The following is a 20,989-nucleotide window of genomic DNA, read 5'->3' as shown; positions in this document are numbered from 1 at the left end:
AGATCTTTCAAGGACAAAGACATGACCTGGTGGGGGAGGAATAATCTCGCGGTAAAATTATTTACTCTGCCAAAAATTCTGTACATCCTGAGATGCTTACCCCTGCCCATCCCCACCATATGTCTTACGAACATTCAAGCACTAATAAACTCAATTATTTGGGGTAATAAAAGATCTAGGACTGACACCAGATCCCTGTATAAGAAAAAATCTCACGGAGGAATTAGCTTTCCCAACCTCAATGCACATTACCTCACCCTCCTACTCAACACAGTTTGTCTTGGCTTTCTAATTCACTCGACCCAGCTTGGCTTGATCTTGAAACTGCTATTAATAATACCAAACCCCTTAAATTTTTAATACTGGATAAAATAATCCGTAGGCATCAGACTCAACAAAAATATCGCGTCTTCCAAGCAATAACTACTGCCTGGCTAAAAATCTTAAAATCAGATAATAAAACTCCAAAGACAAAAATATTGCAAGAAATCCCTCTATCTTTATCTTATACAATAATTGGTCATACTATTCCTCCTACTTGGGCAGATTTGAATATCAAAAAATTAGGAGATATCTTTAACCGTAAAGACTTTCTAAGCTTTAGCTCCCTCAAGAATAAGTACAATATCCCCTCGTCACTATTTATGGATTTTCTGATTCTAAAAAAAACTTAAGGCTGTTCCTGAATAAGAAACCTACCCTCTCTGAGACCTCTTTGAAGCTGCTATGTAACTGCGGACATCCAAGATTTTGGAGTAATAGCTTCTTATATGACAGTTTCAAAGGTGATTCAATTTAAAAAAAAACCCTTACATGATCAACTGGGAAAAAACTCTCAATGGCACATTCTCCATAGAAGATTGGGAAGACTCCCTTTCTCTAACCTATAATTCCACTTTATCCATGCCTTTGCAGGAGGCGCATTACAAAGTGTCCTCCCGCTGGTATTATACTCCAGCCAGAATGGCCCACTTTGGCTCGTCAAACTCAGCTCAATGTTGGAGAAACTGTGGGCAAAAAGGAGACATATTTCACATATTTTGGAGTTGCCCAATAGCACACTCCTTTTGGACTCAGATTTTTTCTATCTTAAGCAAACTTGTCGGCTCTACTATGACTGTAAGTCCACAATCTGCACTTCTTTCCTTAGACATAGCAGAATGGGAACCCTCTTTAAAACCATTATTTTTACATATTTGCATGGTAGCAAAAAACTCCATTGCGTACCACTGGAAAGGGCCTACACTTCCTAACTCTAATGACATTATACAATTAGTTTCTCGCCATCGCTCCCATGAACTAAAGTTCGCTCTGTCTAACAACCAGTTCAAATCATTTTTTAGTAAATGGCAAAAATGGGACCAAGTCTTCCCATCTCTCTTCACTTAAACATTACCATGCTAGAGTTCAGTCCTATCTACCTACTTGATTTATTTCTCTCCAAAGACACATCAGTGTTATATTGCAATATCGCTATTACTTCATCCTTACACAATCTAAACTCTATATTGCTATACAGACTCGCTATTGTGTATTTTTGTAATACTGTTTCTCTCTTTATGCAGTTTATTCTGCATTGCCTTAGTTAATACCCTTGTATTATATTTCAGATTATAATGTTGACTTTGTTTATGACTCAAGGGTTGCATCCCTTGTCAACTGATACTTGTTCCCTAATTCCCTATTATCTCTTCCCTCCCCCCCCCCCACTTCTGTTTAATGTTTTAAACAATAAAAAATTTTGGAAAAAAAAAAATGATCAAGACAAATAATGTTAACCTCTACCCTGTAAGAGCTATAAATAAAGATAATAGAACATATGCATATACATCATGAGTGAGAAAAAGACAATATCCATATAACCGTACAAATGAATCTAACATGGAATGATCTCACCCATGTGCGTAGAGGACGTCAACTCTATGATGTCATTTTAATGCAGCAAAGATTCATCAGGAGGTGTGGGAATACTTCCTCTATTACTCCCTGTAAAGGCTGGCATAACCTGAACCCCAAGACTGCCGCCCTTACAAGGGCAGTCCACATCTGACCCTTACAATAATAGCCCTATACTATCCCTGTGCATCCCAATGCGTTTCATCATTCTGTGAATCCTCAGGAGACCTATTAGCACAAAAAGGGCATGCTGCTACTGCAGACGAGAAAAGGGAAACACTCACAGGCTTTTCTTAGCTATAATCCAGCCTGGTAGTGTTTGTAAGGGTCAGATGTAAGGGTCAGATGTGGGTGATTGTATACAGACACTTTTGTGTGTAGTTTGCAACAATATAGGCTTAAGAGTGTGTTTTTTCAATTGTACTTATTTTCTCTTTTTCCTTTTGGGGTAACTTTTACATTGATCATTAAAAGTTATGTTTTAATATTATCTCTATTGCTGGTATCTAGCATATGTGAGAGATTTGTGGGTTTTGACCCATTAGTGCTGTTTTTCTGTGTTTATGATGCCCGTTACAAAAATGTTTACACTCTATGTTGAGGTGCCCCCCCCACTTAGTGTATGGGCATTACAAGTATAGGAGACCCGCTCCTTTAAACTGGGAAAACATTTTAAGTAGGCCATCCTCCACGTCTCTTCAGACACCACCACTAGAGCACGAGGGTGAACGTGTTCCGTGATGCAACAGCCACTATAGTTTTTTGCAAGGGTGTTTATGATGGCCGTAAAAAAAAATATTTACACAGTAGGTGGATGTGTACCCCCCAGGGGGAAATGTTTGTCAGCCCATACACTTAGTGTATGGACATTACAAGTATAGGAGACCCGCTCCTGTAAACTGGGAAAACAGCTTTAGTAGGCCATGCTCCACGTCTTTTCCGACACCACCACTAGATTACCAGGGTGAACGTGTTCCGTGATGCAACAGCCACGTTATTATTAGCAAAGGGGTGTTTGTGGTCTCAGCACAGTTCACCTATCATTTCTTGTGTCTCCCCCCTCCCAATGAGGAGTCCAAATAAATATCAATTTTAAAAAGATTATAGGGTTGTACAGGAAGAGCAAATAGATAGTCGTGGTATGGCACTGCACCCTGCCAACAATAGAGTAATTTTGTTTTATTTACCAGCATTAAATAAAAAATGTTAAATGCAGAAGAAGTTGGTAGAAAATAACAATGTGTGTCCTCCCAGCATCCCTCTGTACACATCTCAGTATATATCACTATTAGAGTGACCTATTTCCCTTCAGCATTTCTGTGTCTTCAGATCACAGATATCACAACATGCTTCAACCGCAGGGCAATAAGTATTGCCTATGATTGAACAGTTCTGGATGGCATTTTTAGAGTGTGAAACATTAATTAGGCTTAAAACATTTATTTGTCTAGAACACAGTTGGTGGACACTTAGTAAGCCCCACCCCATTTACTGGAATATGAAGGTCTTGAGATACATATGTAGGAATACAGGTATTAAAACTACAAAACAACAAAGATTATCTTTTAAGTAGAAATAGATTATTGAAGAAATTTAAAAAAGCTGTTCAACATTTATTTAGCCTCCCTTGACAGAACAAATTAATCTACTAAATGTCCACAATATTGAAAAAATGGCACTTCCATACAATTGCACAAAAAACAACGGAGGCAGCTATTCAAGCCAACATCCAAAAAGGAGAAGAGAACCATAAATATGACAAACAATTTTGGTTATTAAACAGTAAAAATATTTAAAAGAGCTACCAATTATTTTCATTCAAACATTTACCCCTAGGGGGCAGCATCAACTATAGCATATATAATATAGTCTTTATATGATAATATCGCTCAATAAACATAAGAGCACAATATTATAAGCACACCCATTAAGGCAATAATAAGTGTGTAATAAGAGGATGGCAAAAAGGAATCCAATTAAACCGAGTCACAGTCATGCATACTCACTATGTACCTCAATGTCATAAACCTCCAGTTATCTTAACCCATGCCCAATGGATAAGTGCTAAACGCATGAATATACCAAAATATAATGGTGTACTTACTTAAAATATAAGCAAAAATATGTGCCGTTTGTGATGCTGTCCCCGCGCCCCGACGCGCGTTTCGCCCGCTTGCTGCTTCTTTTTTTTTTTGTCCCTTGACAGAACAGTAGAACCATATTCGTGCCGTATCACAGTACTAGAGCAAGAGGAAAACGGAAATCCTTGAGGCAATAATGCAACTGCCCCACAACGAAGGTGAACTGTACTACAATGCTAGGAAAAGGATAAATTGTCCAATGTCAGTCAGACTCCTTGAAACATCAACTACCTGCTGGTGATCATCAACGCTAAACAAAAACCAAGAAGAAAAATGAAGTTTTTTTTTAAGGAGTCTCTGGGACCATATGTGAATTGTGAATTTATCTTATTACAGTCTTCAACTTGTGTCGGTGTCATAAAAACTTAATCTTAAGTGCAGGAGATTGGATGACTGCTGATGACCCTGAGGATTTAAACAGTGCTTTTAAGATAGTATCAGGATCAACTTCAGGTGGAAGATTTTAAGTAACACTGGAGGAGGTTGTGTGTCTTGTAGATTCACCTTCCTTCTTTGATGGGGTGTCACTTAATCTTAGAAGTATGGGCTGGTCTGATGTTATCACACAACCATTTAAAGGAAGATTGAAGATCTTTGGTTGTCCATCTACCATATTTTTCGCTTTATAAGATGCACCTGATTATAAGACGCACCCCCAAATTTGGTGAAGAAAAAGAGAAAAAAATGTTTTTTTATGTTAAATGGAGGTGTGTCTTATAATGCCAGTGTCCGTCTTACAAATCATATATATGTCCCTCATCCTGGTATCTATATAACCCCCATCCTGGCACATGGCCCCCTTGTGCTGGCACATAGCCCCCCATCCTATCCTATCCTTGATATGACCCCCCCAGTCACTATATGCCCTCCTGCTGGCACTCACATGGCCCCCCTCTATATGCCTCCCTGCTGGTACGCACACGGCCCCCCGTCCCTATATTTCCCCTGCTGGCACACATTGTCCCCTTGTCCCTATATTCTCCCCTGCTGGCATTCACACAGCCCCCCCATCCCTATGTTCCCCCCTGCTGGCACACATTGTCACCCCGGTCCTATAATCCCCCCTGTCGGCACGCATTGTCACCCCGGTCCTATAATCCCCCCCTGCTGGCACACATTGTCCCCCTGGTCCTATAATCCCCCCCTGCTGGCACACATTGTCCCCCCGGTCCTATAATCCCCCCTGCTGGCACACATTGCCCCCCCGGTCCTATAATCCCCCCCTGCTGGCACACATTGTCCCCCCGGTTCTATAATCCCCCCTGTCGGCACACATTGTCACCCCAGTCCTATAATCCCCCCTGCTGGCACACATTGTCCCCCCGGTCCTATAATCCCCCCCTGCTGGCACACATTGCCCCCCCAGTCCTATAATCCCCCCCTGCTGGCACACATTGCCCCCCCGCTCCTATAATCCCCCCTGTGAACACACATTGTCACCCCGGTCCTATAATCCCCCCTGCTGGCACACATTGTCCCCCCGGTCCTATAATCCCCCCTGCTGGCACACATTGCCCCCCCTCCATATATTCCCCCCTGCTGGCACACATTGTCCCCCCCTCCATATATTCCCCCCTGCTGGCACATATTGCCCCCTCCCATCCCTTTATTCACCCCTGCTGGCACACATGGCCCCTTGTTCATATATTTCCCCCTGCTGGCACACATTGTCCCCCCATCCCTATATTTCCCCCTGCTGTCACACATGGCCCCCGTCCCTACATTTCCCCTCTGCTGGCAAGCACATGCTAAAATAATAAACAGTTAACTCACCTACTGATGATCGCTCCTGCTCCCAGCTCCCCTGTGGCTTACCTGTGTCTGTGCTGAGTCATCCTCCTCCTGCAGGGCACATGCAGCTGCTGCTCATTCAAGCAGCTCATTGTAGCTACAGGACCTTCCATGATGTGACCAATAGGAGCTGCTCAGCTGCGGTCATGTGACTCGCAGTGCACACTGGGAGTCATGTGACCGCAGGTCCTATGGTCACATCATGCAAAGTCCTGAAGCGAAGAGCTGCCTGAATGAGCTGCTGCTCACCCTGCAGGAGGAGGATGACAGCAGACTCGACACAAGAAAGCCACGGGGGAGCAGGAGCAGGAGCGATCATCAGTAGGTAAGTGTCTATAGTGACTGGGGGTGAGTGCAGGCACATGTAATATGCACCGCTCCCCTGTCTACCAACTCGGCGCTGTTTCAGCACCGAGGTGATGGACAGCGGGTGCAGTGAATGCCTAATGAGCGGGAGCACAGGACCTCCCGCTGTCTCTGCAGCCCCAGCCAGCCCACCCCAGCCCCCTGACTCCATGCCAGAGCCGCCCCCCCACTCTATAGCACAGCAGTACACAGATTCGCTTTATAAGACGCACCCCCCACTTTCCCCCAAAATTTGGGGGAACAAAAGTGCGTCTTATAAAGCGAAAAATACGGTAGGTATCTGATGTTGCATTTTTTGTAGGCACAAACTGGATTTAACGTTCTTACAAACACAACCTCGGTAGCTCCGTAACTCAACAAGCAGGTGCACTTCAAGGCACTGCAGACACAGAAAAGCTCCACAATCTCTTCATCTGTGACTCCTGGCTGCTAATTATTAGCGGTCATTTTTGTGCCTTCTAAAGGGCTAAAGACAGACTCTTTTGGAGTGGGCCCTACTGGTGAACTGACCTCCTTTGTGACAAGTGTCCGTGACTCGTGAGTTAGAGCCTTTGTGTGCAATAAAGGTGTCAAAGTCTTGTGCTGACTAGACATGGGAGCTGTGTATGCCTCATTCTGTACCACTTTAGTAAGTGGTAAAGTTTGACCAAGAGAAAATGAATTTCCAGACATTAAGGGCCTTTTTTGAACATTGTTGGCAGCTATGATCTTCATCTTATTGGTGGGGCTGTGGGAAAGTTCCAAGTCGTCAATAATGCTGTCATCATTCATATGTTGTAAAGAGGAAATCTGTTGTTTCCCAGGGTCGTGGTTAAGTAAATTTATTGGTATTCCCTTAACAGTGTTCGTTACACTGGAACAAATAGTTTTCAGCTGCGAAATTTGGATATTCTTTGTAATATAATATATATGGGTGAAGATGAAGAATCTTGTGCTATGGGTGTGTTGATAGTTATGGCCGGTGCACTCCTCTTTAAACTTAGTTTTTCACCAGCATCCATTAGTTTGATTGGTTTTCCTCCAACACTGATCTGTTGCTTTCTAGAATTAAGCTTCTAAAGAGCATCTTGCACTTTACGCTTTAGACGGACACATGCATATTTGGCAATCTATTTCTCATGAACATCTATTAGGCTGAGCTTCAGACGCGCATCTGTTACACCTATCTTCTGACGGGCATCAAACGCATTATGGTAATTGGTGGTGGCTAAGCGACTAATCATTGTAGGCCGGATCCTGGATCTCATACCTCCCATAGCCCCCCTGTTATTAATCCTGTATGAATTCCCATTCCTGCTGTCACCATGCCCCTTTTCCTGATCACTTCATCCAATGACTTGTCTGCCATATTTATGCTAAAAACCTGCATTTTCCCAGCAGCAACTGTGTAGGAAACCATGTTATTGTTTTCAAGGGTGTTTATGATGCCTGTAAAAAAAAAAAAGTTTACACACTATGTTGATGTGGACCCCCCAGGAGGAAAGGTTTGTCAGCCCATACTAAAGTGTATGGGCATTACAAGTATGGGAAACCCACTTCTTTTCAATGGGAAATTTTTTTATGAGGCCCTCCTCCATGCTTATTACAAGGGGAATTATGGTGCGTGCAAACTTGGGGAAGGCCTTGCATTCACTTTATGCGCAAACTTTCTGGCAGTACAAAAATTATAAAAATTGGAACTTTGGTTTCATGTGGCCATCCAGTACGTCGGTTCAAAGGGTTACTGGGGTGCGTATAACTTTGGGGCAAGGCAGGCCTTGCATTCAATGCATAGGCTAACAGTATGGCAGTACCAAATGAAAAATAATGGGAACTTTGGTTTCATGTGACCACCCAGGACATCTGGTCCAAGTCTTATTGGGGTCCGTGTAACTTTGGGGCAGGCCTTGCATTAAAATGCATAGGCAAACACTGTGGGAGACCCATTTTCATATAATGGGAACATTTTTTCTGAGGCCCTCCTGCACGTCTCAAAGGGGTATTGGGGTGCGTCCTAATTTTTGGCAGCCCAGCCACTCACTGCATAGACAATAACAGTATGGGAAACCCACTGTTTAATAAAGGGAACAACAAAAGATAGTTAGCTTATAGCTCTCTAAGAAAAGTGAGGGCCGACAGCTGGGCCTATAAAAATAGACTTTGTGACTTTCAGAGTCCCTCCTTCATAAATGAAACAGGATGTGCCTGATGATGTGTCACACTCCAAATGGCTAGCTAAGGTTGGTAAATGTTAAAATGATATTTCCCAGTGAATGCATTTGTATTGGTTGAAAGCAATGTTACAGTGGAAAAATGCATCAAAAACGCTACATGTGAATATAGCCCAAGTGGTGGAGGAACTTTTTTGTTTTGGGTTATTTATTTTGCCTTACACACAAATCATTACCCTGGAAAGAATGTTCCTTAACATATTTCTGAGGAAAATCCATTTTGGTTTCCTTTTTGTATGTTTTAATGTGCACCTGTAAAAGTGATGTAATACTCTGGCAACATTGTTCACAGCTGTGACCTGGGAGTCAGAAATGCTTCCAGGGGTATTCCCCATGATGATCTCATGGCATTTGAGCACTGTTCCCATCGATTTCAGATGTTTTTAGACCCTAAAATGACCCCCGTTGGGGTCGTGGCAAAAATACTCGGCTTTCCCATTGACTAACTTTGGGCTCGTTGCTCGGGTCAAGCACCCGAGCATTCCAATTTCTTCGACCCGAGCAACGAGCACCCGAGCATTTTAGCGCTCGCCCATCACTAATGGGAAGCTGAGGTCACGCCACACCAGAGCTTCTTACAGCATGTTGCCCATCTGTAGGAGAGAATGGCAAAAGTGATGCCTATCATGATGAAGCATCTTCTCCAGGCACAAGAGGCACAGGCAAAGGTATATAACCAATCAAGCGAGGCTTAGGCAGCTCCAGCCCTGCTAATGCTAATCCCCATGGTGGAGAGCAAGTTCCTAGCCAAGTGGCAAGGTCATATGAGGTGAGAGAAAAACTGGGCAAAGTTAATTACAAAGTACACCAGCCTGGGGCGAAGGAAGCTGCACCAGGTCTATCACGTGAACTTAAAAACCTACAAAATTGTCCTCAAGACCAAAAGAGGACATACCCCCTAAGCCAAAACTATAAAAAACAAATAGAAAGTAGGATAACTTGGTCAAAGATATCAATATGATCAATCACTCAAAATATAGCTTTTGACACAGGATCCATACGAAAGTAGGGGTTTAGTGAAAATAAAGCTAAAAATTTATTAAACAATTTTAGTTGACAAAAACAAGGTATTAAAGTGAGAAAATAATGACAGCTAAAAAAAAACCAGTGCAAAGAGACAGTGGAAACGCACTGGTAGAAAAACCTCATGTCCTTAAGCATAATCTGCTATGCAATGAATAAATGAATAAAAAGCATGAACATCACAGAGCCATAGTGATAACACATAATAAAGATCAATGAGGTCAGGCATGATGGCCTAATGCTATGACTAAAGTGCTCTGTGTGCATACAACTATTGGTTAAATGTGCATGAGATTAGATGAGACCCAAGATGGACTAGAATAGATATAAGCCAAAAATGGACATATAATAATACCTTGAGACATGATGAAATGGCAGTGCAGGCAGGACAGGGAAGGCCTTGACGCTCGTTTCACCGCCTTGACTTCGTCAGGAGGCGTGGATAAATAAAAGGGCAGGGGATTTTTATATGGAGGAGAAGGACCCGCGGTGAATCGGCGCACAGCCCAGCATGGTACGTCCACTCGAGCGGCAGGGCAGGCCAGCATGCACCGCAGATGATGGGAAGGAGGACGTACGTCATTACTGTCCATCTCCATGGCAACGCGTCCGGCCGGTGACACCACCAGGGAGACACACTAGCTCCTGTGTTAGTAGGGTTCAGTAACGCCAGCTGCTCCCCTGCTGTGTGGACGGCAAAGTCTCCTGCTCCATCCACATTCAAACTACTACTGATTTTTAACCATGCTCCACTTAGGCCTCTGGCTCCACTGTCTCTAGCATTTCCCCTGGCCTCCAACCCCGCCAGTTGCTGCTCTGAAGTGGCGTCTGCACAATCCACACTTGTTCCTGAGTTACTGTGGCTCAGTCACGTCAGTGGATCCCCTGATGTGTGTCCGGCAAGGTCTCCTGCTCTGTCCACATTCCCATTACTAGTAGTGGGAATGTGGACAGAGCAGGAGACCTTGCCGGACACACATCAGGGGATCCACTGACGTGACAGAGCCCCTGTAACCCAGGAACAAGTGTGGATTGTGCTGACGCCACTTCAGAGCTGTAACTGGCGGGGTTGGAGGCCAGGGGAAATACTAGAGACAGTGGAGACAGAGGCCTAAGTGGAGCACGGTTACAATCAGTAGTAGTCTACAACCTCTATAAAACCAGCTGCAAGTTGGCCTCCGCCTGCTGCATGCCTCATCCTGGGCTCCAACAACGCCAGTTGGTGTTCAGAAGTGCCGTCTTCACAGAGAAAAACACACTATCTCCTGTGTTAGTGGGGTTCAGTAATGCCAGCTGTTCCCCTGCTGTGTAGACGGCAAAGTCTCCTGCTGCCTCCACATGCCAACAACATCAGGCCTCAGCCTGCTCCATGCCTCAACCTGGGCTCCAACAACGCTAGTTGGTGTTCAGAAGTGCCGTCTTCAAAGAGAAACACACACTAGCTCCTGTGTTAGTGGGGTTCAGTAATGCCAGCTGTTCCCCTGCTGTGTAGACGGCAAAGTCTCCTGCTGCCTCCACATGCCAACAACATCAGGCCTCAGCCTGCTCCATGCCTCAACCTGGGCTCCAACAATGCTAGTTGGTGTTCAGAAGTGCCGTCTTCACAGAGAAAAACACACTAGCTCCTGTGCTAGTGGGGTTCAGTAATGCCAGCTGTTCCCCTGCTGTGTAGACGGCAAAGTCTCCTGCTGCCTCCACATGCCAACAACATCAGGCCAAAGCCTGCTCCATGCCTCAACCTGGGCTCCAACAACGCTAGTTGGTGTTCAGAAGTGCCGTCTTCACAGAGAAAAACACACTAGCACCTGTGTTAGTGGGGTTCAGTAATGCCAGCTGCTCCCCTGCTGTGTGGACGGCAATGTCTCCTGCTCCATCCACATTCAAACTACTACTGATTTTTAACCATGTTCCACTTAGGCCTCTGGCTCCACTGTCTCTAGTATTTCCCCTGGCCTCCAACCCCGCCAGTTGCTGCTCTGAAGTGGCGTCTGCACAATCCACACTTGTTCCTGAGTTACTGTGGCTCAGTCACGTCAGTTGATCCCCTGATGTGTGTCCGGCAAGGTCTCCTGCTCTGTCCACATTCCCATTACTAGTAGTGGGAATGTGGACAGAGCAGGAGACCTTGACGGACACACATCAGGGGATCCACTGACGTGACAGAGCCCCTGTAAGCCAGGAACAAGTGTGGATTGTGCTGACGCCACTTCAGAGCTGTAACTGGCGGGGTTGGAGGCCAGGGGAAATACTAGAGACAGTGGAGCCAGAGGCCTAAGTGGAGCACGGTTACAATCAGTAGTAGTCTACAACCTCTATGAAACCTGCTGCAAGTTGGCCTCCGCCTGCTGCATGCATCATCCTGGGATCCAACAACGCCAGTTGGTGTTCAGAAGTGCCGTCTTCACAGAGAAAAACACACTAGCTCCTGTGTTAGTGGGGTTCAGTAATGCCAGCTGTTCCCCTGCTGTGTAGACGGCAAAGTCTCCTGCTGCCTCCACATGCCAACAACATCAGGCCTCAGCCTGCTCCATGCCTCAACCTGGGCTCCAACAATGCTAGTTGATGTTCAGAAGTGCCGTCTTCACAGAGAAAAACACACTAGCTCCTGTGTTAGTGGGGTTCAGTAACGCCAGCTGCTCCCCTGCTGTGTGGACGGAAAAGTCTCCTGCTCCATCCACATTCAAACTCCTACTGATTTTTAACCATGCTCCACTTAGGCCTCTGGCTCCACTGTCTCTAGTATTTCCCCTGGCCTCCAACCCCGCCAGTTGCTGCTCTGAAGTGGCGTCTGCACAATCCGCACTTGTTCCTGAGTTACTGGGGCTCAGTCACGTCAGTTGATCCCCTGATGTGTGTCCGGCAAGGTCTCCTGCTCTGTCCACATTCCCATTACTAGTAGACCTAGAGCGTGAATTAAGACATCAGACGAATCTTGAGCTACATTGTGCAACATTATCGGAATATCTCCGAGTCCAACGCATTCCAAGAGGACTCCGAGTCCCGCTACGACCAACACTTTTTAGTGACTCCACAGATTTCTGCCAGAAATTTGAACAGATATTAAATAAATGCTCTTTTGACTTGATGACTCTTACTGTCGAGCACCTGCAGATATCCATTAACAGGAGCCGTGACAATATAAAAAATATAGAGTCACAACTGGCCTCTTCCAGTACATCTGAAGAACTTACCACTCTGAAAGATAAACTTAAAGGGGTTATTGACCAACATAAACGTGATACTGAACAGAGAAAGAGAATTAAATTCCGAAGGGACACAGAGGACTATAATAACAATAGGGTCTATCATTGGCGCTATAACACTGCTTCTCGTTCCAACCCCTCTAGGTTTGAGAAACTGAGCAGAAAAAGTAAATTAATATAATATACTATTACTGGTGGCTCAGTCCCTCTGTCCTTGTTCACATTTACGTCACTTGACAAGTGGAAAGGTTTTAAATACAAGAGTTAGGACTGTCCCACAAGGGTTGCCGTGACGTGGCGGGATGGCTTCTACATTATTTTGATCAAAATTATGTTAACTAAATACCCTTATTATTACTATTATCACTACCTTCATGCAATTTTTGCAATATATATATTTTTTTACTTTTTTATTCCAGGATATTTGTTTTGTGTTTTGTTTTTGTTTCTCTGTGTAAAGGTCATGTGTTCATATGCAATTACATTTTGCATGCACATTAATTTACTTTTTCTGCTCAGACCCAGTTTCTCAATTGTTTCATTGTGCATTCTGTGCATATAAGGGTGTGACCGCCCTGTTTCTGAGTTGGAAAATCCATCCTGTCTGGCCTATACTATTACTGGTGGCTCAGTCCCTCTGTCCTTGTTCACATTTACGTCACTTGACAAGTGGAAAGGTTTTAAATACAAGAGTTAGGACTGTCCCACAAGGGTTGCCGTGATGTGGCGGGATGGCTTCTACATTATTTTGATCAAAATTATGTTAACTAAATACCCTTATTATTACTATTATCACTACCTTCATGCAATTTTTGCAATATATATATTTTTTTACTTTTTTATTCCAGGATATTTGTTTTGTGTTTTGTTTTTGTTTTTCCCTCTAGGTTTGAGTAGCAATCCTCGAACGAGCCTTCCACGTCGGGCTCTGAAACTGATAGGAGAGAATATCGATCCTCGTATTTTTTAGACCAGCGAAGAAGACGTCCACGCAGAAGAGGATTCGCCGCAGCCAACGGAGGAAGAGATCCAGATACGAACAGGATCACGAGATCCCAGGTATGGAATCCCTAGTGGTTAACATTTCCTCTAGGTCCCTTAGCATAGCAGAGAACAATCTTCTTCAAAAGGGCTTGTCATACTGCCCTTCCTTCAAATTCAGTACGTTTCAAATGGACATGGATCTGCAGCGATTCTACCGCCGCATCAGATTACTGTTTCATTTTGCGAAAAAGGACAAGGAGATACCCAGACCTCAATCCATTACTCCATGCCCTATTTCGATCGATCGCCTGGGACTTCGTAACAAAAGCACCTATCGGCCACCTTCGGTCTCACACGCGGTCGAATCATTTATCGAATTCATCGATAAGGCATTTCTCAGATTACGCCAGGATATAGAGAGAGGTGATCTGCACGTCTCCCCCAATCTTGACACAGTGGACTTCCAGGCTTTGGAAGCACTCCGTCAAGATCCTAATATCATTATTAAACCTGCTGACAAGGGTGGAGCTATTGTAGTAATGGACAGACAGGACTACATGCGTGAAGTATGCACCAATTGAATGATAGCTCCGTCTATACAGTCCTACCTCATGACCCAGTGAGGAATATCAGAGACTGTATAAATTCTGTAGTTACAGACTATACCACACGGGGTATAATTGACATCAAAACACATGACTTTTTGATCAAAATTGATCCCATCACTCCAGTATTCTATATTCTTCCCAAGACCCATAAGAGATTAGAGTGTCCCCCTGGCCGACCAATAGTAGCGTCAACTGATTCCATCCTATCACCATTATCCATACTTTTGGAAAAAATTCTGACCCCTCTTACGAGACAAGCACCTTCTTTTTTATTAGATACAGGTGATTTCCTTAAAATCCTACGAAATTTAGGTCCTGTCCCTGCAGACTCTTTTCTTGTGTCCTTCGATATTAAAGATCTGTACACATCAATTCCACATGAATTAGGCATTGATTGCATCAAGAGACGCTTGTCTAGATCTGAGATGGATAGCAATATGATAGACTTTTGCATTGAATTACTAACCCTTGTACTCACTAAGAACTACTTTCTTTTTGGGGACACATTCTATCTACAGACCAAAGGGACCGCGATGGGGTCTAATGTCGCGCCCCCCTATGCAAACACATTTATGGCAACATTCGAGGATGATATTGTCTATCCTGACCCTTCCTTTAAAACCCACTGCAAATTGTGGAAGAGATTTATCGATGACAATTTTTGCATTTGGACGGGGCCGGCTGATACACTAGACACATTTTACAACAAATTGAATATGGCCTGGCCGGGTCTATCTTTCACCATGACCAGAGATGAACACACAGTCAGTTTTTTGGATACAAAGGTCATCAAGAGTGTGGAGGGACACTTGAGCACTGACTTATATGTCAAAACCACAGACCGTAACAGTCTGTTACACTACAAGAGCTTACACCCCCCCTCCACCAAAAGATCCATACCTGTGTCACAATTTAAGAGGGTTGAACGGATTGTCTCTGATCCGACAATCAGCAATATCAGATTGAACGAGATGCACAACAAGTTTCGCACAAGGGGCTACCCTCCAGACCTATTAGATCAAGCACGACAACCCTCGACCCGTAATCATAGTGGGGTCTCAGGACGTTTACCCTTTGTCCATACATATCATCCATATGCGCAGATCTTACATCGCTCCATACGTAGACATTGGGGCATTCTAAAGGAGGCTCATCCAGAGGTTACAGAATTCCAACAGAATTTTTTACCGTGTTACAAATGCCCCAAAAACATTAGGGACACCTTAATCAGAGCAGACATAGGCCCAGGAGTGAGATCAACTACACAAAGATTCCTTTCCACACCCAAAACAGGTACTTACCCGTGCCTACATTGTAATCAATGTAATAACGTACTAAAGGGAGATTATTTCCATCACCCCCACTCTGGGAAACGTTACCAAATCAAGGACTTCTCCACTTGCGATACATCACATGTGGTTTACCTGATTAAATGCCCTTGCGGTCTTTTATACATTGGTGAAACCACCCAGTCTATCAAGGACCGCATAAGCAAGCATAAATCCACAATCAGGTGTGGAAATACATTATTGCCTTTACCACATCATTTTATGACGGCTGGCCACACCATTCTTCAACTAAAATTTTGTGTTATTGAGCATGTGCCCTTCCCACGAAGAGGTGGCAACCGTATCCAACTCTTAAAGAGAAGAGAGGCCTTTTGGATACATGAACTAGACTTTAGCACCAAAGGGCCTCAATAGAGACTATGATTTACTGTCCTTCATATAATGGGTCTGTGACTATATAGTCACATAGTCTTGGAATCGTAACAAATATATATATATATATATATATATGGTAATGTGTTTTGTCACCAAGTCATGTTATCATTGCTTGATTCTAACGCATTGTCTTAATCTTGCAGAGTCGTCAATTCTGAACTACACGCAATTGTCACCGATTGTCCTTGTTCCTCCCTCGGACTTCCCCTCCTTACCTCCTTCAAACTAAATTTTTACATATTATAGTTTCTATACTATTTTCTATTTTGCATCCAATTGTATCTCTCTTGAATTAGAACACTAATTGAGATATCCCATGTCACTCTGTTGCAGGAAACTACAACACAATTTTCCTCTAGTATTGGTCCAAACAGTGAAATATAGATTGTTCAATTTGCATATTGTTCACATCAATTATTCCACTATAATCATACGTCTTGCCCATTTTCGTCAGACATAAATGCACTCAAATGCAATACCATACACATATTCCCTCACTTTCCACCTCTTACAAACTTCCTTCCTGTGCAACAATCTAAAGAGCACGGACGTTTGTTTACATACAGTGGGATGACGTGCACTCCAGCGCCACCTCCCACAACACGCCCCTACATTCCTCTAACCTTGCCTGCACATTCACATGGACGGCAACGTCACTTCCGGTGACGCGGTCCAGTCAGTCTAGGGGAGTCCCGCCCACTGCCTATTTAAAGTCTACATTACAAGCCATGGGCACCCGGGTTACAAGCGGTGGATACCGCGTTCTCCAAGGCAAACTACGCCGCCACCCACCAACGGTAAGTCCATCTTATCCTAACACTTCTATACATAGGAGTACTTTGCAGCGGTACTTAACCCCTCATGTACCATATATCTCTGTTAACAGCCACATCACACAGCGTGGTAAAGGTCTCTCTATGGAGCATGAACTCACAGGTGACTCCTAGCCTGACACTAAGTGAGAAGGTTTATTGGGGGCATGTTGACTATTCAATTTTCCAGTACATTGAGTGAAATTTCTTCATCCTCCTTATGACTTACAGACCCCTCATATAGGATACCTTACGGCATCATTACCAGTCAATCCAGTTACAAATTCTTACCGGTTGGTATCTATAATACTTCATTTGCATTCATCACAATAGTTTGGTGCATTTATATGGAAGCTTTTTATTACAGTTAAAAACCCCCCCTTTTTTCTTTTTATTCAAGATATATACAAGATTAATCACTAACACGGATCAGACTATTTACACCATTATTACAGTGGTGTCCTGATACTGAGTGAGTAGTGACAGATCAATGACTAAATCACTTTACCTCTTTTAATTAATTTGGCGCAATCATTATATATACAGTACATATATATATATATTTTTTCTGTCACTACAGATACATTGCAAATCTTTCCAAGAGAGCAGTCTGGGTAGGTTATATACCTCCTTTCTTCCTCTTAATTGTTTCCCCCCCCTCCCCTTTTTTTTCCCCATTTTTCCTTTATTCCCTTATACCTCAACCCGTCCCACCTATCACTATTGCACTATTGTAAATTTGTTTTGGTCTTCGCCGGATGTTATCTTAAATGACTATACACTATGTAGACTCTGACTTGTACTGTACACTTGTATCTGATTTGCAGCTAACTGATGAAGGCTTGTTTGTAGAAGCCGAAACGTCTAATTATTGAGACTGCAAATAAAATCTTCACTTTGCAACAAGTTGAGTGCCAAAATTTATTACATTATCTATACTGGTGTGGGAACCTTCTTTTGTGCACCAACGCAGTAGTGCCACGATATATCTGTTGATCTATTCACCCTTACGTGTGCACACTGGCTACTATGTCCTCTCTTACCTTCTCGTACAACCAAGAAGAAACTAGTGCAATTTTGTCCAAGCTTAGTTTTTCTAGTGATTTTCTTAAAGTCCCACCCAAGGAGACAAGAGGGAAAGACCTAGAGCGTGAATTAAGACATCAGACGAATCTTGAGCTACATTGTGCAACATTATCGGAATATCTCCGAGTCCAACGCATTCCAAGAGGACTCCGGGTCCCGCTACGACCAACACTTTTTAGTGACTCCACAGATTTCTGCCAGAAATTTGAACAGATATTAAATAAATGCTCTTTTGACTTGATGACTCTTACTGTCGAGCACCTGCAGATATCCATTAACAAGAGCCGTGACAATATAAAAAATATAGAGTCACAACTGGCCTCTTCCAGTACATCTGAAGAACTTACCACTCTGAAAGATAAACTTAAAGGGGTTATTGACCAACATAAACGTGATACTGAACAGAGAAAGAGAATTAAATTCCAAAGGGACACAGAGGACTATAATAACAATAGGGTCTATCATTGGCGCTATAACACTGCTTCTCGTTCCAACCCCTCTAGGTTTGAGCAGCAATCCTCGAACGACCCTTCCACGTCGGGCTCTGAAACTGATAGGAGAGAATATCGATCCTCGTATTTTTTAGACCAGCGAAGAAGACGTCCACGCAGAAGAGGATTCGCCGCAGCCAACGGAGGAAGAGATCCAGATACGAACAGGATCACGAGATCCCAGGTATGGAATCCCTAGTGGTTAACATTTCCTCTAGGTCCCTTAGCATAGCAGAGAACAATCTTCTTCAAAAGGGCTTGTCATACTGCCCTTCCTTCAAATTCAGTACGTTTCAAATGGACATGGATCTGCAGCGATTCTACCGCCGCATCAGATTACTGGTTCATTTTGCGAAAAAGGACAAGGAGATACCCAGACCTCAATCCATTACTCCATGCCCTATTTCGATCGATCGCCTGGGACTTCGTAACAATAGCACCTATCGGCCACCTTCAGGCTCACACGCGGTCGAATCATTTATCGAATTAATCGATAAGGCATGTCTCAGATTACGCCAGGATATAGAGAGAGGTGATCTGCACGTCTCCCCCAATCTTGACACAGTGGACTTCCAGGCTTTGGAAGCACTCCGTCAAGATCCTAATATCATTATTAAACCTGCTGACAAGGGTGGAGCTATTGTAGTAATGGACAGACAGGACTACATGCGTGAAGTGTTGCGCCAATTGAATGATAGCTCCGTCTATACAGTCCTACCTCATGACCCAGTGAGGAATATCAGAGACTGTATAAATTCTGTAGTTACAGACTATACCACACGGGGTATAATTGACATCAAAACACATGACTTTTTGATCAAAACCGATCCCATCACTCCAGTATTCTATATTCTTCCCAAGATCCATAAGAGATTAGAGTGTCCCCCTGGCCGACCCATAGTAGCGTCAACTGATTCCATCCTATCACCATTATCCATACATTTGGAAAAAATTCTGACCCCTCTTACGAGACAAGCACCTTCTTTTTTATTAGATACAGGTGATTTCCTTAAAATCCTACGAAATTTAGGTCCTGTCCCTGCAGACTCTTTTCTTGTGTCCTTCGATGTTAAAGATCTGTACACATCAATTCCACATGAATTAGGTATTGATTGCGTCAAGAGACGCTTGTCTAGATCTGAGATGGATAGCAATATGATAGACTTTTGCATTGAATTACTACTAACCCTTGTACTCACTAAGAACTACTTTCTTTTTGGGGACACATTCTATCTACAGACCAAAGGGACCGCAATGGGGTCTAATGTTGCGCCCCCCTATGCAAACACATTTATGGCAACATTTGAGGATGATATTTTCTATCCTGACCCTTCCTTTAAAACCCACTGCAAATTGTGGAAGAGATTTATCGATGACAATTTTTGCATTTGGACGGGGCCGGCTGATACACTAGACACATTTTACAACAAATTGAATATGGCCTGGCCGGGTCTATCTTTCACCATGACCAGAGATGAACACACAGTCAGTTTTTTGGATACAAAGGTCATCAAGAGTGTGGAGGGACACTTGAGCACTGACTTATATGTCAAAACCACAGACCGTAACAGTCTGTTACACTACAAGAGCTTACACCCCCCCTCCACCAAAAGATCCATACCTGTGTCACAATTTAAGAGGGTCGAACGGATTGTCTCTGATACGACAATCAGCAATATCAGATTGAACGAGATGCACCACAAGTTTCGCACAAGGGGCTACCCTCCAGACCTATTAGATCAAGCACGACAACCCTCGACCCGTAATCATAGTGGGGTCTCAGGACGTTTACCCTTTGTCCATACATATCATCTATATGCGCAGATCTTACATCGCTCCATACGTAGATATTGGGGAATTCTAAAGGAGGCTCATCCAGAGGTTACAGAATTCCAACAGAATTTTTTACCGTGTTACAAACGCCCCAAAAACATTAGGGACACCTTAATCAGAGCAGACATAGGCCCAGGAGTGAGATCAACTACACAAAGATTCCTTTCCACACCCAAAACAGGTACTTACCCGTGCCTACATTGTAATCAATGTAATAACGTACTAAAGGGAGATTATTTCCATCACCCCCACTCTGGGAAACGTTACCAAATCAAGGACTTCTCCACTTGCGATACATCATATGTGGTTTACCTGATTAAATGCCCTTGCGGTCTTTTATACATTGGTGAAACCACCCAGTCTATCAAGGACCGCATAAGCAAGCATAAATCCACAATCAGGTGTGGAAATACATTATTGCCTTTACCACATCATTTTATGACGGCTGGCCACACCATTCCTCAACTAAAATTTTGTGTTATTGAGCATGTGCCCTTCCCACGAAGAGGTGGCAACCGTATCCAACTCTTAAAGAGAAGAGAGGCCTTTGGGATACATGAACTACAAACTTTAGCACCAAAAGGCCTCAATAGAGACTATGATTTACTGTCCTTCATATAATGGGTCTGTGACTATATAGTCACATAGTCTTGGGATCGTAACAAATATATATATATATATATATGGTAATGTGTTTTGTCACCAAGTCATGTTATCATTGCTTGATTCTAACGCATTGTCTTAATCTTGCAGAGTCGTCAATTCTGAACTACACGCAATTGTCACCGATTGTCCTTGTTCCTCCCTCGGACTTCCCCTCC

The 20,989-nt window shown here is 43.5% G+C and overlaps 1 protein-coding gene and 1 long non-coding RNA gene across 2 annotated transcripts in view; one reads left to right on the top strand and one right to left on the bottom strand.

Moving 5' to 3' along the window:
* LOC141066014 (P-selectin-like) overlaps positions 1-20,989 on the bottom strand; it is a 927,434-nt gene that overhangs the window by 438,511 nt on the left and 467,934 nt on the right. The gene's annotated exons all lie outside the window — the stretch shown is intronic.
* LOC141066041 (uncharacterized) lies at positions 17,169-17,718 on the top strand. Its single transcript, XR_012226424.1, has 3 exons — positions 17,169-17,230; positions 17,339-17,372; positions 17,586-17,718. It is a non-coding gene; the product is annotated as an uncharacterized lncRNA (long non-coding RNA).

Source organism: Dendrobates tinctorius, unplaced genomic scaffold, assembly GCF_039654945.1.
Source record: "Dendrobates tinctorius isolate UK_male_01 unplaced genomic scaffold, ASM3965494v1 ptg000012l, whole genome shotgun sequence".
NCBI classification, from domain to species: Eukaryota; Metazoa; Chordata; class Amphibia; order Anura; family Dendrobatidae; genus Dendrobates; species Dendrobates tinctorius.
This window is presented reverse-complemented; position numbering and strand designations above follow the sequence as displayed.